This window comes from Delphinus delphis, chromosome 8 (genome assembly GCF_949987515.2).
Source record: "Delphinus delphis chromosome 8, mDelDel1.2, whole genome shotgun sequence".
NCBI classification, from domain to species: Eukaryota; Metazoa; Chordata; class Mammalia; order Artiodactyla; family Delphinidae; genus Delphinus; species Delphinus delphis.
The window spans coordinates 37,527,261-37,545,777 of record NC_082690.1 but is presented as its reverse complement, the minus strand read 5'-3'; positions in this window follow the sequence as shown (position 1 = coordinate 37,545,777).

Here is an 18,517-nt window from a genome sequence, read left to right as displayed (position 1 = left end):
CTAATCAACACTGTTTCTATGATCTGAGCTTTATAAGATTCCACATATAAGTGAGATCATAGTGTTTTATTTCCCTGACTTTCTGAGGGCCTAATGCCCTCAAGATTTGTTCATGCTGTTACAAATGGCAGGAGTTTTTTTTTTTTTTTTCTTTTTTAAGACTGAATAATATTTTACTGAATATGTATACCACATCTTCTTTATCCATTTATCCTACAATAGACATTTAGTCTTTGAGAAAACTTCACATACTATCTGTTTGAGTTTCTTGTGCCTATATGAAAGAAGATGTCCATAACTTCTATCCCTGCATGGAAGTCCCTTCTTACTGACTCATTGTACTAGTCTCTTTAGAGACACCCTCTTTTGTCTGTCTCTGGATGGGATTCTCATTTCAAGTCAGCTCAGCCTCTGGACTTTGATGTTGGTTCCCTCTGGCAGTTACCCTGACTGGAACTTTCCCAGTTAACTGCCTCAGGTCCTTCAGTTTGTTCAACAAGTACTTTCAACTTCTCTTTTTGATTAGGATGTCAGTACCCAGGCTCATACGATTCCAGAATATTTCTTTATCTTTTGGAAGGACTACCCCTACCTTATTTGCCACTTCAACACTAAGCAGTGTCAACTTTAGCCACTGGGTTTCAATAAGATGTGAGTCTTATTGCCAGTTCAAATTCTAGGATTTCTATCAGAGATTTCCACACAATAGCTTCTCATATGAAGCTGTACAAAGCCCTTTTACCAGAGCTGGTCTCTGGTTCTTTGTTTACCATTTGCTACCCAGATCCATGCCCTGTATACACTTCTCTTGTTCCAGAGTCACAGCCCCAACTCTCTGTAACCTTTTCCTTTCTTTCTTATTTGAGCAGGATTAATCTCCCCTTACTTTCCTTCAAGAACTAGGGCCCCATGGAGTCTAGTGAGCACTTACTTGGAGTCTTACTTAGAATTTTTAATGTTTTTCTTTAATTATTGTTTATGCACTACAGGTCCATATTGTTGAACAGTGTGTATTTTCAATTCATAATACACATATAATTGATCCTTGCAAAGCATTTTCTCTGTTATAAACATTTATACCAAATACAAACTTCAACAATTTCCTCTCACTACTAACCTTAGTTACCCACCTTAGTTATATATATATATATATATATATATATATATATAAAAATATATAATTTACATAAGATTGATGTATTGTTGACCCATAAACAATGTGGGTTTGAACTGTGCAAGACCATATATACATGGATATTTTTCAATAGTAAATACTACAGCACTGCACAGTCGATTTGTTGGATGTGGAGGAACCACAGATATGGAGGACCAACTATAAATTATATGCATATTAACCCCTGCTTTGTTCAAAGGTCAACTGTACTATAAGTCTCAGTCTTACTCCATTTTTTTTAAATTTATTAGAATATTTTTAAGATCTATCCATAACTGTTTGTTTTCAATTTATTGTTATATATTTATTCAGAACATTTATTGTATATTCAAGTTTGCTTTATACACAATTTTCTTAATATCTTTTATTTGCATTTTTCACTTGTTCAAAATCTTATGAGAGTTTTGTATAATTTTTTAGTTTTTCCCAAGAATGAACTTAACTTGTTGATCCCTTGTTGTATCTTTCGTTTTATATTTAATTTCTCTTATTATCTTTAATTTCTTTCTTCTAATTTATTTTGGACTTATTTTTAATAGTATAACTACTTAAATAGGATATTTATTTCATTAACTTTTAGACTTTATTCTTCTTTGAACATAAATATTTAATTTACCAGTTTCTGTTTGAGTATATCAATATAGCTGTGTCCCACAGCTATGATTTTCTACATATTTTCTAAGCAATTACTATTTATTAATGTAAAAATTATGTTACCTTTACATTTTTATGCTACTACAGTAAGACCAGTTTTAGGCAAACCAAAATTGCCTTTGCAGTTTTAAATCTTCTATTGTTAAATTCCACATACAATGGTCCAGTTATTTTTTAAGTTACAATAGTGTACTACTTACAATTTAAATAAATATTTATATTATCTAAAGACTATAAAAACTATTCCTAATATTCATATAAAAATAATATTTACAAAATACTCTTTTAAGAGTTGTAATTCCATCTTGCCTCAATTTAAGCCAATATATAGTCTCTTAAGTACTACCATAAATATTTTAAACTGACAATAGAGAAATAACTTTCCTATTGAAAAGAGCCCACAGAAATTCAAGTTTCTTGGAGAGATTCTAAAAGTCTAGATCATTGACTTGAAAGTTAAATTACCTAAGAATGGAAGTCCTATTTTCAGGATAAAATGGTAGTGGAAAATTTATAGCATTGAGGTCCATGTATGCCTCTTAGAGGATGAGAAAGATAAAAGGTCTTTTTCTCATGAACTGTGTCCTTAGATCCACTAGCAACAATGAACATCAGATTGAAGGAGGTGTGTGAACATAGACTGGTAGCATGGAGTGGAGGGAATAGGAAAGCCCTGCTTTCAGATAAATGTTTCCCCCACATCTCTGGTTAAAAGGCCATAAAGAGGATCATTCTTGACCAGATATCCTGTTTAGTAAAACTGCTGGTAATGGGTGACTCTTTAGTAACCACGCAGTGACTGGATCATTGTTATAATTTCAGCAATCAACTCTCTCTTGTTCTGTGCATCTGAACCTCTCTACATTCAGTCCTTGTTCTTGGAAAGTTATTGCCTCCTTGAAGATTGAGTTGATCCCCTTCAGGTTTTTAAATTTTTCCTTCACACTCTTTTCTTCTCATGATTTTTTCTCCAGGTTAGTATTTTCTAAAGATAACCCCAGTTCTGCCTATTATTTTTGAACAGAACTAGAATAGCAAGGATATTACATATTTTGTGAATTAATTTTGCAATACTTTAGACGAGTTTTTTTGTGTGTCTTTTTTTATATAAAAATCTAAACAAAAATAAGAAACCCATAAAAAAGCTGAAGACAGGAGTTGACACCCATAGGAAGTCATAGATTTTTAAGTCTAGCTTTATGTAATTCTATCACATGGCTCTCTCCTTATGCAGTTTCCCATGGATATGCCTGCAGTCAAGATCCATGTGGTTTGCAGCTCCTCCATGTTGCCTCTGACTACAGAAGAGCTCATTCCAGCAACTTATGGTTCATAGGTTGGCTCTAGACTATACAAATGTCCCAGCATTTTATCTGAAACCCAACCTCCATCTAGCAAACAAGATAGAATACAAATGGAGCTGGTCTAAGAAAGAAGGGCTACTATACAGATGGGAATATCTTAGGAGTCCAGTGTTCCCTCCTCTCTCTCTCTCCATCTGTAAAAATATTATCAAACTTTTTAAGTACAAAAAAAAATTAAAGAGAACAAAACACTGATCACCCATATATCCATTATCCAGAGTCAATTTTTTTTTAACATTTTGCTATATTTCCACAAATAATTAGTTATCTCTTTGTTTTCAGCATCACATATTGATATGTGCTTTGTATTCTGTGTAGATGGAACACACATTGTGTGCTTTTTTGTATCTATCTTCTTTAATTCACTGTTAGTTCCATCAGATTTGTCTGTGTTGTGTGTCAGCAATTCATCATTGTTTTGTTGCTAAGTAGTGGTCCCTTGTGTGAGTATGACACATTTCTTTATTTTTTTAAAAATGGTAATGTTCAGAGGATTCTAGGAAACTAAATCATTTTTTGGAAACAAAGAAAGTTAAATAACTAAATACTTATTATGCTTTTCCTATATGAAGTGTACCACTGGGTAACCAAAAAGAATAAGAGAGGAGATTTCTCTTTCTGGAAGTATTCAAGCTAATTATTGAAGAAAGAATGATAAAAATATAATATGTCATTTAAAAAAATAATCTAAATAATTATCATCAACTGGCAACTAACATTACAAAAATGAGACAACTGGACATCTGTACTTCCTGTTGGAAGTACAATGTATCATCTATGAAATACTTTATTAAATTATAAGGCTTGAAAGTGATCAAAGATAATCTAATTACTAATTTACAAGAAAACAAGGAAATGTGGTGCGTGACATAATAAGGATAAAATGAACAAATACAAAATATGGAAACTGTATAGGACAACCTGCATTCATCAACAAATAAATTTCAATGTATAAAAGAACCTGTAGGTTCTCAAAGCCTAAAAGATATTTCTTAAGATACATAACTAAATACAAATATACACTTATCTTAGCCACTGAGAAATGGAGAAATATTTCTCTGTTGGTATGGAAAAAATAATTGCCCCATATAATTCTCCAACAGACTTCTCATTTTCCATATGATTTGCTTTGCTGAATTTCTTTCAGTTCTTGGGGATATGTGCTATTCTCACTATCTCAACCAGTTGGTATCTGTGGTACAATCTCTTATTCTTTTTTTCAGATTTTACCTTGTCACTTATTTAACCTCTCAGACAAGATAAGCTTCCTGTCATATAATTTATTTTATAATTCTCCTTCATATCACATGTTAAATTATAGATATTCATTTATGTTATTTGCTTAATATTTCTTTGTTAGTTCCAGAAATGTTGTCACTCATCCTTCTAATATTTTGCTGCATTCTCACTGCCAATGATGGTGACTAGCATATAATACATTTCTAGTAACTGTTTGGTCAGTAACTGAATAAATGAGCCATAGATAATACATACATAAATGGCAGTAGTTATTTTGTATGTTGTATACATTTATTTCTGTTGACCACTTAAGACTCACTTCATAATGTATTATATGTATTTCTTCTCAGTGGTTCTCATGGTCCCACTTAGGTACCTTTATTGTCTGTCTTGTTTTGTCTTTGACTTCTCTAACTTAACAGAGAGCCATCTTCCTTGTTAGGCACTGATGTCTACTATGGTTTTAGTTGATTGTTTGGAAGTTTGAGTCTAGAAAATACCAAATTACCATCAGGAAGGAAACAGAAAAGGTCTTCTACATTTTTTTCTTTGCAATTATTCAAAGTTGCAGTTACATTAGGACTTCTGAATAGTGCTTCTTAGAAAAAAAATATTTTTAGATTTTAAGGAATAACCTGAAAAATATGTTTTAACCCTATGTCAAATGAAGGTTTAATTTAGCTATGGGCTGCCTCACTAGAATGCTGTGAACTCATTGCTGGAGAGCCCTGATAAGCAATCTGAGATCTAAGCAACAGGCAAATGAGCAAATCCAGACACTCACAACGTGGCATCAATAAGGTACAATGGTTGCAGAGAAAAGTCGTGGAAGATGGTAGGACACATTATTAGGGCTTGTGGCAGTACAATTGAATCAACTTAAGGAAACATGAGCCAACATTAAGTGGTAGGATTTATTAAGAGAGGAACATGTCAAGGCCTCAGGTACAGAAGAGTAAGAATAAAGGTACAGTGAGAAAATCTTGGTTAGAAGCTGGAGGATAGTCACAAGAAACAAATTAAATTACCTGAACAAGGATATAAAAGCCCAGTGAAGGGGCTTCCCTGGTGGTGCAGTGGTTGAGAGTCCACCTGCCGATGCAGGAGACATGGGTTCATATCCTGGTCCGGGAAGATCCCACATGCTGCGGAGCAGCTAGGCCCGTGAGCCATGGTCGCTGAGCCTGTGCATCTGGAGCCTGTGGTCCACAACAGGAGAGGCCACAACAGTGAGAGCCCCGCATACCACAAAAAAAAAAGCCCAGTGAAGAATAAATATGGAAATAGTGAGAAAAACTCTTATGTGGTTGTACATAGAACTTTTCTCAAAATTGGCCTGCATCCATGTTCAAAAACTAGAAAGAAACTCATAAAACTAAAAAGTATTAAGAGTAGCACATGTAAGAAAATATGCTAAAATATGGATCACAAAATTCATTGTATTATAAATCATATGTGTATATGTATATGAATAATTATACATTTTGCACCTTTCCTGAAGATTCAATCATTTGTTACACATATATTTCCATTGTATTGATGTTACAACTAATGGAAAGTTTAGATAAGAGGTAAATACAGTGCAATACATACAAATCACTGTGAAAACACAGAAAGGGAACTCAGTACCAATGGTCAAGAAGGGCTTCCTTAGAAAGAGCAATATTTAAGTTGAATCATAAAGATATTTTTAAACAAAAGGTAGATAAGCATTTAACCAAGTAAAGAGGAAGATGCAATGACAAAACAATAGTACCAAGTGTTCGTGACAAGAGAAAGCCTAAAATATTGGTGTCACAGAAAGTAGTTTAATTTGGAAAGGGGAGATACCTAAGATGGCAAGAGATTACATGGAAAAGTTAGCAGGGATGGGATTGTCATCTGCATTGAAAATACATAGATATGGAAGATGAAAAGCTATTGGAAAGGTTAGCTGTTGTTTCAGAAAAACACTGAAGACAGCTACAAAAGGAGTTCTAGTCCTCTTTTCAGTAGATTGAACAATAAAGCCTTCATGCCATAATTAATATAATTTACATGGAGCCCTAAAACTCTCAATTTATCTTTTCTTCCATAAATAATTTTTGAAAAATATTTTCAGAAGAATTAGAGGAAATATGGGTAATAAATACTAGTAAACAGTCACCTGATCAAGCTACATTGATGTTAATTTTCCTGAAATGTAAAAATTCAATGGAGAATAATTCAAAAATGTTATTAAATTGTTACCAAAGAAAGTTCATGTAAAACTAGGTAAATGTACTATTAAGGTCATTTTAATTAGTGGGAATATAGAGTAAATAAGCTGTAATTGAATAATATTCTAGAATGGATTTTTGAAAGAATTGCTTAAATATTTAGAATGAGACATAGTACATACTGGGACTCAGGCTGAGCTCACAAAAATTAATCCAGAAAATCTTTGAATTTTTTTAGAATATTAGTATTACTAGTAAATATATGCATACTTATCATGGAATAAGATATATTCAATGTGGCAAGACTTAAAAAAAAACATACATGTGCTTCTGATCCCCATTTTATCACTGCACAAAGTACAAAGTAGGTACTTTAAAAGCTGATGATGAGGACGGATGACTACTATTACTGCTAGCTCTATAAATTTCCTCTAATCAGAGATAACTTTGGGTCCTGAAGTTGTGTGAGGTTGTTGCTATTACATATTCTGGGGTTAGAATCAAGTCCACAGATACAATTTAAGTAGATTTTAGTTCAATATGTGGGGGAAACTCCCTAAAATTCATGTTCTCTAAAAGGGTCTCAATCAGTGTAGCTCTTTGCCAACAGAGAGAGCCAAGCAATATTTTTGCACATCCTTTTTTATCATTCTCTAATTTATATTTTCTTTTCAAATCTAACTAATTAAAATAAAAACTAGTCAACAGAAACAAGATTCTGTTAAAGTATCTAAAATTCTGAAAGAGTTTCCATCACAATGAATATCTGACAAAAACAATGAGAATATTGCTTTTGCCTGGGAGAGGGATTAACAAGATGACACCTTTAGAGGAAAAGAATGTTGAAAAGCCTAAAGAAATATATGCATGAATGAATAAGGCCAGTGGCTAAGAATAATAGATTTTATTCACATTGAACTTAATTTGTAGCTTAGAATAATAGTCTCTGGAGTTGGAGGTCAATGTAAAAGTACACCAGTCAAAAGTCAATTTTATAGACAAGGAAACAAATTTACCAAAGCTAAGTGACTTTCTCATTCATGTAAATAGTCAGTGTAAGAAATTTTTGTCCAGTCCTTACCTGGGCTCTTTGGTGGGGCTAACGGCAGACACTGGGAGGGCTCACATCAAGAAGTACTCCCAGAACCTCTGCTTCCAGTGCCCCATCCCCACGGTGAGCCACAGCCACCCTCTGCCTCTGCAGGAGACCCTCCAACACTAGCAGCAAGTTCTCATTGTATTGAGGCATTGGTATCCATCAAAGAAATGACATGGACCAGTCCCTCCCATCAGGAAACTTGCACAAGCCTCTTAGATAGCCTTAACCACTAGAGGGCAGACAGCAGAAGCAAGAAGAACTACAATCCTGCAGCCTGTGGAAAAAAAAAAAAAACACATACATAGAAAGATAGACAAGATGAAAAGGAAGAGGGCTTTGTACCAGATGAAGGAACTAGATAAAACCTCACAAAAACAAATAAATGAAGTGGAGATAGGCAACTTTCCAAAAAAGATTTCAGAATAATAATAGTGAAGATGATCCAGGACCTCAGAAAGAGAATGGAGGCAAAGATAGAGAAGATGCAAGAAATGTTTAACAAAGACCTAGAAGAATTACAGAACAAATAAACAGAGATGAACAATATAATAACTGAAAATAAAGCTACATAAGAAGGAATCAATAGCAGAATAACTGAGGCAGAAGAACGGATAAGTGACCTGCAAGACAGAAAGGTGGAATTCACTGCTGTGGAAGAGAATAAAGAAAAAAAGAATGAAAAGAACTGAAAAAACCTTAAGAAATCTCTGGGACAACATTAAACACAACAACATTCACATTTTATGGATTCCAGAAGAAGAGAGAGAGAAAGGACTGAGAAAATATTTGAAGAGATTACAGTCAAAAACTTCCCTAATGTGGGAAAGGAAATACCCACCCAAGTCCAGGAAGCACAGAGAGTCCCATACAGGATAAACCCAAGGAGAAACACACTGAGAAATATGGTAATCAAATTGGCAAAAATTAAAAACAAAGAAAATTATTGAAAGCAGCAAGGGAAAAATGACTAATAACAAACAAGGGAACTCCCATAAGGTTAACAGCTGATTTCTCAGCAGAAACTCTGCAGGCCAGAAGGGAGTGGCATGATATACTTAAAGTGATTAAAGGGAAGAACCTACAACCAAGATTACTCTACCTGGCAAGGATTTCATTCAGATTCAATGGAGAAATCAAAAGCTTTACAGACAAGCAAAGGCTAAGAGAATGCAGCACTACAAAACCATCTCTACAACAAATGCTACAGGAACTTCTCTAAGTGGGAAACACAAGAGAAGAAAAGGACCTACAAAAACAAACTCAAAACAATTAAGAAAATGGTCATAGGAACATACATATTGATAAGTACCTTAAACATGAATGGATTAAATGCTCCAACCAAAAATACAGGCTTGCTGAATGGAAACAAAAAGAAGACCTATCTATATGCTGTCTACAAGAGACCCACTTCAGACCTAGGGACACATACAGACTGAAAGTGAGGGGATGGAAAAAGATATTCCATGCAAATGGAAATCAAAAGAAAGCTGGAGTAGCAATACTCATATCAGATAAAATTGGACTTTAAAATAAAGAATGTTACAAGAGACAAGGAAGGACACTACATATTGACCAAGGGATCAATCCAAGAAGAAGATATAACAATTATAAATATATATGCACCCAACATAGGAGCACCACAGCCCTAAAAGAGGAAATCGACAGTAACACAATAATAGTGGGGAACTTTAACACCTCACTTACACCAATGGAGAGATCATCCAAAATGAAAATAAATAAGGAAACAGACCAGATAAATTTAACTGATATTTGTAGGACATTCCATCCAAAAAGCAGATTACACTTTCTTCTCAAGTGTGCACGGAACATTCTCCAGGAGAAATTGCATCTTGGGTCACAAGTCAAGCCACAGTAAATTTAAGAAAATTGAAATCTTACCAAGCATCTTTTCTGACCACAACACTACGTAATTAGAAATGAATTACAGGGGGAAAAAATGTAAAATACACAAACATGTGGAGGCTAAACAATATGTTACTAATTAACCAAGAGATCACTGAAGAAATCAAAGAGGAAACCAAAAAATACCTAGAGACAAATGACAATGAAAACACAACAATCCAAAACCTATGGGATGCAGCCAAAGCAATTCTAAGAGGGAAGTTTATAGTTATAAAAGCTTACCTCAAGAAACAAGAAAAATCTCAAATAAACAAACTAACCTTACACCTAAAGGAACTAGAGAAAGAAAAACAAACAAATCCCACAGTTAGCAGAAGGAAAGAAATCATAAAGAGCAGAGCAGAAATAAATGAAATAGAAAGAAAGAAAACAATAGCAAAGATCAATAAAGCTAAAAGCTGGTTCTTTGAGAAGATAAACTAAATTGATAAACCTATAGCAAGACTCATCAAGAAAAAGAGGGAGAGGTCTCAAATCAATAAAATTAGAATTGAAAGTGGAGAAGTTAGAACAGAAACCGCAGAAATACAAAGCATCCTGAGAGACTACACAAGAAACTCTATGCCAATAAAATGGACAACCTGGAAGAAACAGACAAATTCTTAGAAAGGTATAACCTTCTAAGATTGACCCAGGAAGAAAATGAAAATATGAACAGACCAATCACAAGTAATGAAATTGAAACTGTGATTAAAAATATTCCAACAAACAAAAGTCCAGGACCAGATGGTTTCACAGGTGAATTCTATCAAACATTTAGAGAAGAGGTAATGCACATCCTTCTCAAACTCTTCCAAAAAATTGCAGAAGTAGGAAAACTCCAAAACTCATTCTACGAGGCCACCATCACCACGATACCAAAACTAAACAAAGATACTACAAAAAAAGAAAATTGCAGACTAATATCACTGATGAATATAGATGCAAAAATCCTCACAAAATACTAGCAAACAGAATCCAACAACACGTTAAGGGGATCATATACTATGATCAAGTGGGATTTACCCTAGGGATGCAAGGATTCTTCAATATATGTAAATCAATCAATGTGATACACCATATTAACAAATTGAAAAATAAAAACCATATGATCATTCCAATAGATGCAGAAAAAGCTCTTGACAAAATTCAACACCGATTTATGATAAAAACTCTACAGAATGTGGGCATAGAGGGAACCTACCTCAACATAATAAAGGCCATATACGACAAACCCACAGCAAACATCATTCTCAATGGTGAAAAACTGAAAGCATTTCCTCTAAGGTCAGAAACAAGACAAGGATGTCCACTCTCACCACTATTATTCAACATAGCTTTGGAAGTCCTGGCCATGACAATCAGAGAAGGAAAAGAAATAAAAGGAATCCAAATTGGTAAAGAAGAAGTAAAACTGTCACCGTTTGCAGATGACATGATACTATACATAGAGAATGCTAAAGATGCCACCAGAAAACTACTAATCAATGAATTTGGTAAAATTGCAGGATACAAAATTAATACACAGAAATCTCTTGCATTCCTATACACAAATGATGAAAAATCTGAAAGAGAAATTAAGGAAACCCTCCCATTTCCCATTGCAACAAAAATAATAAAATACCTAGGAATAAACCTACCTAGGGAGACAAAAGACCTGTATGCAGAAAACTATAAGACATTGATGAAAGAAATTAAAGATGATACCAACAGATGGAGAGATAAACCATGTTCTGGGATTGGAAGAATCAACATTGTGAAAATGACTCTACTACCCAAAGCTATCTACATACTCAATGCAATCTCTATCAAATTACCAATGGCATTTTCTACAGAACTAGAACAAAAAATATTAAAATTTGTATCAAGACACAAAAGATCCTGAATAGGAAAGCAGTTTGAGGGAAAAAACGGAGGTGGAGGAATCAGACTCTCTGACTTCAGACTATAGTACAAAGCTACAGTAATCAAGACAATATGGTACTGGCACAAAAACTTAGACATAGATCAATTGAACAAGATAGAAAACCTAGAGATAAACCCATGCACCTATGGTCAACTAATCTATGACAAAGGAGGCAAGGATATTCAATGGAGAAAAGATAGTCTCTTCAATAAATTGTGCTGGGAAAACTGGACAGCTACATGTAAAATAATGAAATTGGGACACTCCCTAACACCATACACAAAAATAAACTCAAAATGGTTTCAAGACCTAAACGTAAGACCGGACACTATAAAACTCTTAGAGGAAAACATAGGAAGAACACACTTTGACATAAATCACAGCAAGATCTTTTCAGATCCACCTCCAAGAGTAATGGAAATAAAAACAAAAATAAACAAATGGAACCTAACGAAACTTCAAAGCCTTTACACAGCAAAGGAAACCATAAACAAGATGAAAAGACAACCCTCAGAATGGGAGAAAATATTTGCAAATGAATCAACGGAGAAAGGATTAATCTCCAAAATATATAAAAAGCTAATGCAACTCAATATTAAAAAAAACAAACAACCCAATCCAAAAATGGGCAGAATACCTAAATAGATGTTTCCCTAAAGAAGACATACAGATGGCCAAGAAGCACATGAAAAGCTGCTCAACATCACTAATTATTAGAGAAATGCAAATCAAAACTACAATGAGGTATCACCTCACTCCAGTTAGAATGGGCATTATCAGAAAATCTACAAATGACAAATGTTGGAAAGGATGTGGAGAAAAGGGAACCCTCTTGCATTGTTGGCAGGAATGTAAATTGGCACAGCCACTATGGAGAACAGTATGGAAGTTCCTTAAAAAACTAAAAATAACAAAGAAAATATAGGAAATATATTTACTTTTCTGTCCAGAATGAGAGAAGAGAATGAGTCAGAAACAATAGCTGAAAAGATAATGACTGAGAATTTTTGAAAACTAATGGCAGCTATTAATCTAAATGTTCAGGAACAGAATAAATAAGAGCAATAAAATAACTACACTTGTGGTAGCCTGAAAAAGGTCCCTCTCCAAAGATAGTCATTTCATATTCAGAGAATCTGTGAATATTACTTTATTTGGAGAAAGGTGTTTGCAGATGTAATTGAGATGAAGATCTTGAGAAGAGATACTCCTGAACTATCTGTGTGAGCCATAAATCTCAGAGTCTTTATAAGGGAAAGGCAGATGATGATATGAGATAATGAGCATAGGAGAACACAGACACAAAGAGGAGAATGTGATGTGAAGATGGAAGAGACTGGAATGATGCAGCTACAAAGCAAGGAAGCCCAGAAATCCTGAGGCACCCACTGGAAACTGGAAGAGGTAAAGAAAGGAATTTCCCCTAGAGCCTCTCATACCTTGACTTCAGACTTCAGGCCTCAAGAACTATGAGAGAATAAATTTTTGTTGTTGTTTTAAGCCACCAAGTTTTTGGTAATTTGTTACAGAAGACATGGAAAGTTAATACATATATTTTATGTTGAAAAATGTAGCCAAATAGTAAAGATAATGAGAAGAAACATGATTCCCTAAGACCTGATTGAGAACTGACTTCTCAGCTGTAAGTGAAGACAGTGGGGTAATATATTTAGTGGTTTGAGAAAGAAGTAACTGATAGCCTAGAATTCTATAACCATATCTTTCAAGAATAAAGATAAAATAAGTAAAGGTGAGAAAATTCTTAATAAACAGGCATATGTTCCAGGTTGAAAGAAAATAATTCTAGGTAGAATTTTCATGATTCAGGAAGGGATAAAGAACAATGAAAATAATTGTGTTTAATCTAAATGACTGAAAACAAAATTATAATGTGATGTTTACAACATATTTGGTATTAAAATATATGGCAAAAATAAGATAGAAATAAAAGAGGGGGTAAGTGTAATGAAAGTGTTCTAAAGTTAATAATTATCAGGGATTAGGGTAATATAGCAACTTGTGAAATGAAATAAATGAAATAGGAGAAAAGAACAGACATCAAGCAGAAAAAATAGAAAATCATTATGCAAATACCAACAAAAAGAAAGTTAGATCACCTGTGTTAAAGCCAATAAAAAATTAGTTTAAGACCAAATGCTTTAATATTAATGAATTAGTTCATCATATAAAAATAAAATGATTCTCCAGAAAGACTTAACAATTTACAACTTTATTAAACATTTCTAATAACATTGTCCAGAAGCTGTAAAGTAAAAAACAAACAAACAAAAATTGATCAAACTACACCACAAAATAGACCAAAACCATAATCACAGTGGAAGATATTAAAATGTGCTCTTCACTAATTGATACTATAAGAAAATCCAATGTCAGAAACAATGTAGAATATCCAAACAGCATAATTAATAAATTTGAGCTAATGGATGGATAGAGTAAACCTATCCAACAACTGCAGAATAAACATTTGTTTCAATCCATTTAAATGTCAGGAAATCTCAAAGGATTTAAAGAATAAGAATATATTATGTTATTGAAATCTAATTAAGCAAGAAGTGCATAACTAAATTGTTTGATGGATTTCAACCTTAATCCATGATCAAAACAATTCTTATCAAGCTAAGATGAAAAAGTAACATCAGTATTTAGGTAAAGTATAATTACAGAGAATCAACAGCAAACATTTTAGTTAATGTGAAACTGTCAAAGCTTTCCTTCTGAGATTAAGAACAAATTAGGAATACCTGTCTTTACTGATTTGATTCAACATTATACTACAGATCCTAGTCAGTAGGGAAGAAAATAATAATAAAAAAAAAAAACAGTCACAGTAGTTGGAAAGGAAAAACAAAAAACTGTTAACTTTTTTTTTCTTGGATGATATGATTGGTAATATAGGAATTATAAAAAAAAATCTACTGATAAATTACTTCAGTTAATATTAAGAGTTTTATCAATATGCTGGATATAAAATTAATGGATAAAAACACAACTGCATTTCCAAATCAAAATCACAATCAGATATCATGTCACACTTGTTAGGATGGTTATTATCATAAAAGCAAAAAAGCAACAAGTGTTGGTGCGCCTGTGGAAAAATTGGAACCCCTGTACACTATTGACAAAAATGTAAAATGATATGTCCATTATGGAAAACAGTATGAGGTTCATCAAAAAATTTAAAACAAAATACTACAGATCTAGCACTCCCACTTATAGGTATATATACAAAATAATTGAAATGATGATCTTGAAGAGATGTATACACTCCTGTGTTCATTGAAGCGTTATGCACAATAGCCAAGATACGGAAAAAATCCAAATGTCCATTAACAGATGAATGGATAGAGAAAATGTGGTATATACATACAATGGAATTTTAAAGAAAGAAAAGGGAAAAGAAATCCTACAATTTGTCACAACATGGATGTACCTGGAAGGCATGACAGTAAGTGAGTCACAGAAAGACAAATATTGCATAATTCCATTTATATGAGATATCTAAGATAATCAAATGTATAGAAGCAGAAAACAGAATGATGGTTTCAGGGGATGGGGAGAGAAGAAGATGGTATAAAAAAAGGGTATAAAAAACCGAAAGGACACAGGAAACTTTTGAAAGTGATGGATGTATTTACTACCTTGATCTTGGTAATACATAGTATCACTGATGTATGTGTATGTCCAAATTCATCAAATTGTATACATTAAATATGAACTATTTTGGTTAAAATTGTATTTTTTTATATATCAGAAACAAAGAGAAAAATAAATGTAAAATGTATCACTTACTATAGTATCAAAATATTAAAGTGGTGTGTAAGGATAATGTTATCTTGCAGTGGTCTGGGATATCTTTATGTTTATCTTCAGTAAACCCAAAAGCTTGATCTCAACCCTTGGCCAAGATAAGGATGAGATGATCTGGCTAGTGATTTATAAAATACAATGAAAAGTTGGAACTCCTCAGAAAGTACCCTGTTCTAGCTTACTTACATTATTTGAAGATGTATGGATTGGTGGGTTTCAGTTGGCTTAACAGGTTACACAGCTTATTTTTAACTATACAAGTAGCAAGTATAAAATACCTCAGTGAAGTTGTGCATAGGCATCCTTGGAACTAAGATAGCAAACACATAACTTAGTGGTTCATAATCCAAAGTTTAGGTACATTCTGTGCTACTGAGAGAGAACCCAGGAGATTGTTCCTGGAAGTCATGAACTTCTCAACAATTGCCAATATATTTTTTTCTTCTGCTATATTGTATCTGTTATCATTATTAAAATCTTATGTGAATATGCTATGCTGAGTTTCATGAGTCTTTACAATTAATTGATTCTGTTTAACAGTTAGACTTGGTAATAAATATAAAAGTTAATATGCAGGATTTCTACAAAGATAATTAGAAAAATATTAAAAATATAATTAAAATGGACATAGAGAAATACAATGTTCTTTGATTGAAAGTTACAATATTATCAAGATGCTAATTCTCCTCAGCTTATCTATAATTTTAATTCAACCCTCACAAAAATTGAAATAGGAAGTTCTGGTCAAGATATTTTATAATTGCAGGATTTATCCTCATATATTTAAAAAATTATAAAACCGAACAAAATGTATGACACAATGATTTTCAGATGAACAACAGTTAGCACAGGAAAGTGATCCCTGAATGGAGGGAAACAAACAAGGTGGATCTTGTAATTTACACAGCTTACTGCTTCTCTAACATGAGAAGGTGGATCCAAAGTGAGGATAGCATTCTTGTTTAGTTGAGGAGAAAGAGATTGGAATTCAGGGAGGAGAAGGTAGCTAAAAATTTAAGGATAGATTACCAGAGAGCTGAGAGGTATGCATGTGCACATACGTGTGGAGGAATTTTAAAAATCAGCAGAGGGTTTCTATCAAACATTTGGCAATGAATGACTGCACATTTGTGAAAGGAAAATATGCCAGACTGGAGAAGGTACCATTGAAAAAGTAGTAGATCAAACAATTCCCAGAACTCACACAGAGCTAAGATCTTTTGGAATTTCCATCAGAATGGAAAGATTTCATAATACACAGAGTATCAGGTATAATTCTCAGAGGCTTATTTTAGTAATAGAGCTAAATTAGCTATAGACAAACAGCTGCTCTGGAACCACACTAACAAATCTGAAAAGCAGACTTTGAATGTATCCAGTCGATTTCAAGTAAATTAACTCTGTGCCTAAACAAAATTTAACACAAAGTAATACCAAAAAAAAAAAAAAAGGCAAGAAACAATGAAAAACTTAAAACTCTAATCATTCAAACAAAAATTCTAAAGCATGCAGAGAAGGACAAAAAGTATGACTCCTTACCAGAATGTAATAAATCCATCAATAGAAGCAGGTCTATAAATTACAAGGATTATAGAACTAGCTGAAAATTAAAAAGCAAAATACAATATCAAAGCATAGAGGGCTTCCCTGGTGGCACGGTGGTTGAGAGTCTGCCTGCCGATGCAGGGGACACGGGTTCGTGTCCCGGTCCAGGAGGATCCCACATGCCGCGGAGCAGCTGGGCCCATGAGCCATGGTCGCTGAGCCTGCGTGTCCGGAGTCTGTGCTCCACAATGGGAGAGGACACAACGGTGAGAGGCCCGCGTACTGAAAAAAAACAAAAACAAAAAAACTACTATAAATATATTTTTAAAAAACTGTTCAAATAATAAAATAAAAATGTGATCACAATTTCTCAACAAATAAGGTATCTCAATAGAGAAACAAAAACTATAAATGAGACCAGATGAATATTCTGGATTAAAAGTACTACTGGATGAAAAAGAAATGAAAAGCACTAGAGGAACTCAATAGCAAACTTCAACACTATTAAAAAAATTAACTGACATATAAAACATTCTACCCAACATTAGCAGAATACAAGTTATTTTCATGTACACCTGGAATATTCAGGATAGTAATATAATTGGTCATAAGACATGTCTTAAGAAATTTAGAAGAATTGAAGTCTTACAAAGTATTTTTTCTAAATACTATGGAATTAAATCTGAGATCAATCTGAAAAATATATAGAAAATTAGCAAATATTTATAAATAAACATGTCTAAATAATCCATGGGTCAAGCAAGAATCAAAATGGAAATTAAAAACTATACATCCTGGGCTTCCCTGGTGGTGCAGTGGTTGAGAGTCCACCTGCCGATGCAGGGGACGCGGATTCATGCCCTGGTTTGGGAGGATCCCACATGCCGCGGAGCAACTGGGCCCGTGAGCCATGGCTGCTGGGCCTGCACGTCCGGAGCCTATGCTCCACAATGGTAGAGGTTGCAGCGGTGAGAGGCCCATGTACCGCCAAAAAAAAACTCCCAAAAAACCCAAAAAACAAAAAACTATATATCCTAAACTATATTACTAGAGTGATAGTATAGTAAAAAGAAGATTTCTGACTAAATCCTGATCAATGGTAAATACACGTTTAAATGAATAGAACTGTGATTCCTGGTACAACTCATTCCCTATTTTTTTTCTAACAACAACTTACACATAGTATATGTCAAGTTGTATGGTCTCAGAACTTGTGTCTGGGCATGTGTGTGTATGTGTCTGTGGTTTACAAATTGGTATATCACTTAAAACCACTTTCAGAGCACTTTAGATGGATATTGCTCACAAACCTTAGCAGGAAATGATGCAATTTTAAAATTAATTTTTATTTTTTTGAAAAGTAGTTATCTTTAATTTTTTTAAAAAAAGTATTGGAATACAGTAGCTTTACAATATTGTGTTAGTTTCTGCTGTACAGCAAAGTGAATCAGTTATACATATAAATATATCCCCTCTTTTTTAGATTTCCATCCCATTTAGGTCACCAAAGAGCACTGAGTAGAGTTCCCTGTGCTATACAGTAGGTTCTCATTAGTTATCTATTTTATACATAGTAGTGTATATATGTCAATCCCAATCTCCCAATTC